An 8,299-nucleotide genomic window follows, 5' to 3' on the forward strand; every position below is an offset into this window, starting at 1 on the left:
TGCTTAAGGAATTTGAAATTATTTTTACTTTTGACACTTAAGTATATTTTAGCAATTACATTTAATACTTGAGTAAGTATGTATTTCATTTTAAATATACTTAAGTATTTTACTGTGTGACGAGTCATTTACTCAAGATTGACAATTGTGTCCTCCCCCCCACCAATGGTGCAGATGAAATGGAGAGAAAAAGTTGTTGAAGCAACAGCTGTGCTGGAATGCGAACAATATGGGTGTCAGTTCTGATGGTATGGAACTGGAGAATGAGGGCCAAGGACCGGAATGGTCGGTAGTGGAAAGACACAAGAGATCATGATACAGAAAGCAGTGGAGTGTCTAGTAAAGAAAGCAAAAAGAGGGCCATAGTAGGAAGCAAGTGTGTGTTGGAGTGGAAAGTGGTAATGGTGTTTGAGACCACAGGACCCCGTTTACACCCTATCCAACTAGCTAATGCTGTCAAATTTGCTGGGTTCATTGGAAATGGCAGATTGTTAATATTTTGTGGAAGCCAGGCTCAGCAAGAGGAGATTCTGAAAATGGAAAAGCTTAAGGGGACGATTTAAAGCCATGTTCCTGGTGATTATGCAAGATTGAGGGGAGTCATCACTGTGGTCCCAATATCTATGCCCATAGACGGGTGCAAATTTCACTGGGGTCGGGGGGACAGGGTGTGCTTTAGGACCATGAGGACGCGTCTGAGTAGTCGGGTATGTTTCCCCCCCACTTCTAAAACTGAAGTTGCACCCCTGTCCATTGATGATATTAAAGAAAATGAAGAGAGGAAGAGTGAGTGAGGCCAAAAGGTTGATCAGTAGGAAAGAGGGTCAAAGAAGGGAAAGCCTATCAGTGATGCTGAGGTTTGAGAAGGTTTTGCTTGGAAAAGTAGAGAGAGGATTCCTTAGTTTCAAATGTCAGAGAATTTGTCCCATCCCCATTGAGGTGTTTTAAATGCCAAAGAATGGGACTTGTAGCACATATTTTCCTTCCTTTATATTGAAAAGCTAAGTGGAGGGGCACATGATTACGGTGAATGTGGGCGCAATGTGAAGGTTGTGCCGTAATGGGGACGTATTGCAACATTTGGTGGATGCCAGGCTCAGGGATATAGAATTAGTCATGGCTGCTTCTGTACTAAGCGGACCTAAAGTTGGTGCTGGTTCTGGCATGGTTGAGGCCTGTTCAGAAGTCTTGCGCTCATGATTGTGCGGTGTCAAAGCTTTTATTGGTAAGGTTATCAATACGACTTGGGTTGTGGAAAGCAGAATGCCTGGTTGAAGGTAATTGTGGAGACTGCTAAATAGATATTGGGTGTAACCGATGTTAATGGTTGTTGACATTTTATTTTACCAGGTAAATTGACTGAACACATTCTCGTTTACAGCAATGACCTGGGGTATAGTTACAGGGGAGAGGAGATGAATGAGCCAATTGTAAATTGGGGATGATTAGGTGGCCATGATGGTATGAGGGCCAGACTGGGAATTTAGCCAGGACACCAGGGTTAACACCACTACTCTTACAATATATGCTATGGGATCTTCAGTGACCACAGAGTCAGGACACCCGTTTTAATGTCCCATCTGAAAGACAGCACCCTACACAGGGCAATGTCCCCAATCACTGCGCTGGGGCATTGGGATATTTTTTTAGACCAGAGGAAAGGGTGCCTCATACTGGCCCTCCATCATCACTTCCAGCAGCAGTTGGTCTCCCATCCAGGGACTGACAAGGACCAACCCTGCATAGCTTCAGAAGCAAGCCAGCAGTGGTATGCTGCTGACATGCTGAACAATCCTAAGGGTGGAGTGTTTCAGCATGTTATAAAGTTTAATGTTGGGGGGGGGGGGGGTATTCAGGATTGAGACAAAGATGAATGGAGCAGAGATCCTTGATGAAAACCTACTCCAGAGCGCTCAGAACCTCAGACTGGGGCGAAGGTTCACCTTCCAACAGGACAACAACCCTAAGCACACAGCCAAGACAACGCAGGAGGGGCTTTGGGAGAAGTCTCTGAATGTCCATGAGTGGCCTAGCCAGAGCCTGGACTTGAACCCGATCTAACATCTCTGGAGAGACCTGAAAATGGCTGTGCAGCAATTCTCCCCATCCAACCTGACAGAGTTTGAGGATCTGCAGAGAAGAATGGGAGAAACTCTCAAATCCAGGTGTGCCAAGCTTGTAGCGTCATACCCAAGACTCGATGCTGTCATCGCTACCAAAGATGCTTCAATAAAGTACTAATTTGATTTAAATTAGCCAACATTTCTAAACCTGTTTTTGCGTGTAGATTGAGATTAAGAAATAATAATAATTTACAATAAGGCTGTAACGTAACGTGGAAAATGTCAATACTGTAACTAAAATCTGTCATTAATTTAGCTGTTTTTGCAGAGGAGATCGTAGTCGAGCAGTTTTACATCTAAGATGTTTGGTACAGTTTCTCAATGAAAAAAGTGCATGAAAACGAATAGTCTCTTTTTGAATGAGAAGGCTTTATTGAAGAATCTCTACTCTTGACCAATTACCAATGAAGAGGCATAGACTTCAGCTTGCCTCTAAAAAAACAAAAAAATGTTTTGTGTGCCTAAACAGCCAAAAAAAGAACCCTGCTGAAGTCCAAAACTAACAAAAACCTCAATGTTGTCATATGCACAAACTCTTCCGAACTGTTTAGGCTGCGAAGTATGCAGACGGCTTTAATCAACGTCATCAGCGGCCGGGGACCAGTTGTGGGTTAACTGCCTTGCTCAAAGGCAGAACAGCAGATTTTTCCACCTTCCTGGCTCTGGGATTAGAACCAGCAACCTTTTGGTTACTGCCCTAATGCTCTTAACCGCTAGGCTACCTGCCAGGGCTCCCAAGTGGCGCAGTGGTCTAAGGCACTGCATCTCAGTGCAAGAGGTGTCACTACAGTCCCTGGTTTGAATCCAGGCTGTATCACATCCGGCCGTGATTGGGAGCCCCATAGGGCGGTGCACAATTGGCCCAGGTTTGGCCGGGATAGGCTGTCATTGTAAATAAGAATTTGTTCTTAACTGACTTGCCTAGTTAAATAAAAAAATATATTTAAACCTGCCGCCCCACTATTGGAATCCCTTGATAAAGATGAGCAAAAAAAGATTGTATAAGATAAATAATACATACTGAGCTATATTGTATGCTCCAAAATATTATACTAATAAAATTGCTCAGAGACATTTTGTTTACCAAGTAATACAAAATCTAAAAGAGAAGGGGGGGTCAAAATGATTGGCACCCCTCTTTTCAATACTTTAGCGCCCTCCCCCTGTGAGGATGATAACACTGCCTTTTTCTAAAAATGTTTTATGATATTAGAGGAATCTTAGACCATTTCTCCATACAGAATTTTCCCAGATCCTTGATATCCTCTTATGGACTGCCCTCTTCAACTGAAATCACAGGTTTTCAATGGGATTCAAGTCCGGAAACTGATTTTGTAGTCAATTAACTATTTCTTTGTGGATTTGTATTAGTACTTTGGTTTATTGTCTTGCCAAGTGTGAATCCAAGTGCCAATGCCATTTACCACCGCCCGGAGTTTGATATGGTCAGATCAGATGACATGAAAATGGAGCTCTGTGCCTAGATGTTGGTTATGAGAGGATGCCCTCCCTTTGCACAGTGGTGTTGGCTGTTGATAGGATGCCCTCCCTTTGCACAGTGGTGTTGGCTGTTGATAGGATGCCCTCCCTTTGCACAGTGGTGTTGGCTGTTGATAGGATGCCCTCCCTTTGCACAGTGGTGTTGGCTGTTGCTAGGATGCCCTCCCTTTGCACAGTGGTGTTGGCTGTTGATAGGATGCCCTCCCTTTGCACAGTGGTGTTGGCTGTTGATAGGATGCCCTCCCTTTGCACAGTGGTGTTGGCTGTTGATAGGATGCTCTCCCTTTGCACAGTGGTGTTGGCTGTTGCTAGGATGCCCTCCCTTTGCACAGTGGTGTTGGCTGTTGCTAGGATGCTCTCCCTTTGCACAGTGGTGTTGGCTGTTGATAGGATGCCCTCCCTTTGCACAGTGGTGTTGGCTGTTGATAGGATGCCCTCCCTTTGCACAGTGGTGTTGGCTGTTGCTAGGATGCCCTCCCTTTGCACAGTGGTGTTGGCTGTTGATAGGATGTCCTCCCTTTGCACAGTGGTGTTGGCTGTTGATAGGATGTCCTCCCTTTGCACAGTGGTGTTGGCTGTTGATAGGATGCCCTCCCTTTGCACAGTGGTGTTGGCTGTTGCTAGGATGCCCTCCCTTTGCACAGTGGTGTTGGCTGTTGATAGGATGTCCTCCCTTTGCACAGTGGTGTTGGCTGTTGATAGGATGCCCTCCCTTTGCACAGTGGTGTTGGCTGTTGATAGGATGCCCTCCCTTTGCACAGTGGTGTTGGCTGTTGCTAGGATGCCCTCCCTTTGCACAGTGGTCTTGGCTGTTGATAGGATGTCCTCCCTTTGCACAGTGGTGTTGGCTGTTGATAGGATGCTCTCCCTTTGCACAACAATGAGGCCTGATGTTAGGAGGATCTCTTCCCTCTGCGCAGTGGTGTTGGCTGTTGATAGGGTCCCCTCCCTTTGCACATGTCGTGGTAATTCTAACCAAAAAGAAGAGACTGTAGATTCTTCAAACAACTTTATTATAAGATTTGCAAATCTGGAGCAGTTAACCATCACTCAATGGTGCAGAGTTAAGGACCCAACGAACAGAAGTACAACCTTATCTACTGCACAGTTAGCAGATGTGTGGAAACAAAAGGTGGGTACATAGTGCAATCAAACGATAAATCGCAAGTTTTGTAACCATATGCTGACACCGGGTATAGTCTGAATGTTTTAGATCATGACCCTGCTAATCATGCTATTCTGTTCTCCTCAGTAGGTTTCCATTGGGATCCTGTAGATACTGAGTAACAGGATGTGTCACATTCTGTGGCTTCACCCAGTCTTATGACTAGAACAGACAAGGGCGGTCTGTGTCAGTCGAGTTCTCTAAGGTTAATACAGAATAGACAGAGCCTAGTTTGTAATTTTCCACCACACACACACACCAATGAGGCCTGATGTTAGGGGGATCTCCCTCTGCACAGTAATGTTGAGAAGATCCCCACATTCTGCGCAGCGATGATGCCTGCTAGAATATTGAATCTGGCACTCCGCCTCTGTTTTGGAAAAAAGCTGAGGGATAGGCCTGGAGAAATGTAACCATTTCAAATTTATAGCCGGAGCTATGGGTGCAGGGACTGACCATCCATATCAAAATTACACTAAATGTTTTGATGCTTTGTAGTATTTGTTTACAAACAATGGTGTAAAACAAGATAATATTTTGGGCTCTGATGGGGGTATGACCAATGGTGTATATAAACACTTCATTGCTGATGCTATGCATTGGCCATTGAGAGGCTTTGAAGCCACTAGTCGGCCATATTGGCACCCCCTAGTAGGAGCAGTCTTCCGTAGGAATGAATGGAAATCTACAGTATTTCAATTAAATGTTTCAAGGACAAAATTACATGTTTAAGTATTTTTTGTTGTATTGGGCATCGTACCATTAGTAATCTAAAACAATACTCGAAGGAAAATGTTATATATATATATATATATATATATATATACACACTACATGACAAAGTATGTGGACACCTGCTTCTCGAACATCTCATTCCAAAATCATGGGCATTAATATGGAGTTGGTCCCCCCTTTGCTGCTATAGCAGCCTCCACTCCTCTGGGAAGGCTTTCCACTAGATGTTGGAACATTTCTGCAGGGACTTCCATTCAGTCACAAGTGAGGTTGGGCGATTAGGCCTGGCTCGCAGTCGGCGTTTCAATTCATCCCAAAGGTGTTTGATGGAGTTGAGGTCAGGGCTCTGTGCAGGCCAATCAAGTTCTTCCACACACATCTTCAAATCATTTTTGTATGGACCTCACTTTGTGCACAAAGTTTCATGCTGAAACAGGAAAGGGCCTTCCCCAAACTGATGACACAAAGTTGGAAGCGTTAAGATTTCCCTTCACTGGAACCAAAGGGCCTAGTCCTAACCATGAAAAACAGCCCTAGACCATTATTCCTCCTCCACCAAACTGTATAGCTGGCACTATGTATTGGGGCAGGTAGCGTTCTCCTGGCATCCGCCAAACCCAGATTTGTCTGTCGGACTGCCAGATGGTTAAGTGTGATTCATCACTCCAGATAACGCATTTCCACTGTGCCAGAGTCCAATGGCGGCGAGCGTTACACCACCCCAGCCGCCGCTTGGCATTGCGCTTGGTGATCTTAGGCTTGTGTATGGCTGTTTGGCCATAAAAACCCTTTATTTTAAGCTCCCGACTAACAGTTCTTGTGCTGACGTTGCTTCGAGGCAGACTGGAACTCGGTAGTGAGTGTTGCAACCAAGGACAGACGATTTTTACGTGCTTCGGCACTCGGCAGTCCCGTTCTGTGAGCTTGTGTGGCCTACCACGTCGCGGCTGAACAGTTGTTGCTCCTTGATGTTTCCACTTCACAATAACAGCAGCTCTAGCAGGGCAGAAATTTGACAAACGGACTTGTTGGAAAGGTGGTGTCTTATGACAGTGCCACGTTGAAAGTCACTGAGCTCTTCAGTAAGGTCATTCTACTGCCAATGTTTGTCTATGGAGATTGCATGGCTGTGTGCTCGATTTTATACACCTGTCAGCAATGGGTGTGGCTGAAATAGCCAAATCCACTAATTTGAAGGATCCACATACACTCAAAAGTTTGGACACACCTACTCATTCCAGGGTCTTTATTTGTACTATTTTCCACATTGTAGAATAATAGTGAAGACATCAACTATGAAATAAAACATATGGAACCATGTAGTAACCAAAAATGTTAAACAAATCAAAATATATTTGAGATTTGAGATTCTTCAAAGTAGGCACTCTTTGCCTTGATGACAGCTTTGCACACTCTTGGCATTCTCTCAACTCTATTTCCAAATGCCTGAAGGTACCACGTTCATCTGTACAAACAATAGTACGTAAGTATAAACACCATGGGACCACGCAGCCGTCATACCGCTCAGGAAGGAGACACGTTCTGTCTCCTAAAGATGAACGTACGTTGGTGCGAAAAGTGAAAATCAATCCCAGAACAACAGCAAAGGACCTTGTGAAGATGCTGGAGGAAACGGGTACAAAAGTATCTATATCCACAGTAAAATGAGTCCTATATCAACATAACCTGAAAGGCCGCTCAGCAAGGAAGAAGCCACTGTTCCACAACCACCATAAAAAAGCCAGACTATAGTTTGCAACTGCACATGGGGACAAAGATCGTACCTTTTGGAGAAATGTCATCTGGTCTGATGAAACAAAAATAGAACTTTTGGCCATAATGACCATCGTTATGTTTGGAGGAAAAAGGGGGAGGCTTGCAAGCCGAAGAACACCGCCCCAACCGTGAAACACGGGGGTGGCAGCATCATGTTGTGGGGGTGCTTTGCTGCAGGAGGGACTGGTACACTTCACAAAATAGATGGCATCATGAGGTAGGACAATGATGTGGATATATTGAAGCAACATCTCAGACATCAGTCAGGAAGTTAAAGCTTGGTCGCAAATGGGTCTTCCAAATGGACAATGACCCCAAGCATACTTCCAAAGTTGTGGCAAAATGGCTTAAGGACAACAAAATCGAGGTATTGGAGTGGCCATCACAAAGCCCTGACCTCAATCCTATGGAAAATTTGTGGGCAGAACTGAAAGCATGTGCGAGCAAGGAGGCCTACAAACGTGACTCAGTTACACCAGCTCTGTCGGGAGGAATGGGCCACAATTCACCCAACTTATTGTGGAAAGCTTATGGAAGGCTACCCGACACGTTTGACCCAAGTTAAACAATTTAAAGGCAATGCTACCAAATACTAATTGAGTGTATGTAAACTTCTGACCCACTGGGAATGTGATGAAAGAAATAAAAGCTGAAATATCATTCACTACTATTATTCTGACATTTCACATTTTTAAAATAAAGTGGTGATCCTAACTGACCTAAGACAGGGAATTTTTACTATGATTAAATATCTATGAAATACATTTAAACTCAGTTTTTCACATGTCCTGACATTTAATCCCTTTAAAAATTCCCTGTCTTAGGTCAGTTAGGATCACCGCTTTATTATGTCAGAATAATAGTAGAGAGAATCATCAATTGGGGATCATCAACTTGATTCAGGACAATTTTTTTTCTTTTTTTTCTTTAGCGGATGGTCATAATTTCACATTTGGAGACTGCAAATTGACTGCAAAAAGCCCAAACAGATATAATATTA

Source organism: Salvelinus namaycush, chromosome 1 (assembly GCF_016432855.1).
Source record: "Salvelinus namaycush isolate Seneca chromosome 1, SaNama_1.0, whole genome shotgun sequence".
Lineage (NCBI taxonomy): Eukaryota > Metazoa > Chordata > Actinopteri > Salmoniformes > Salmonidae > Salvelinus > Salvelinus namaycush.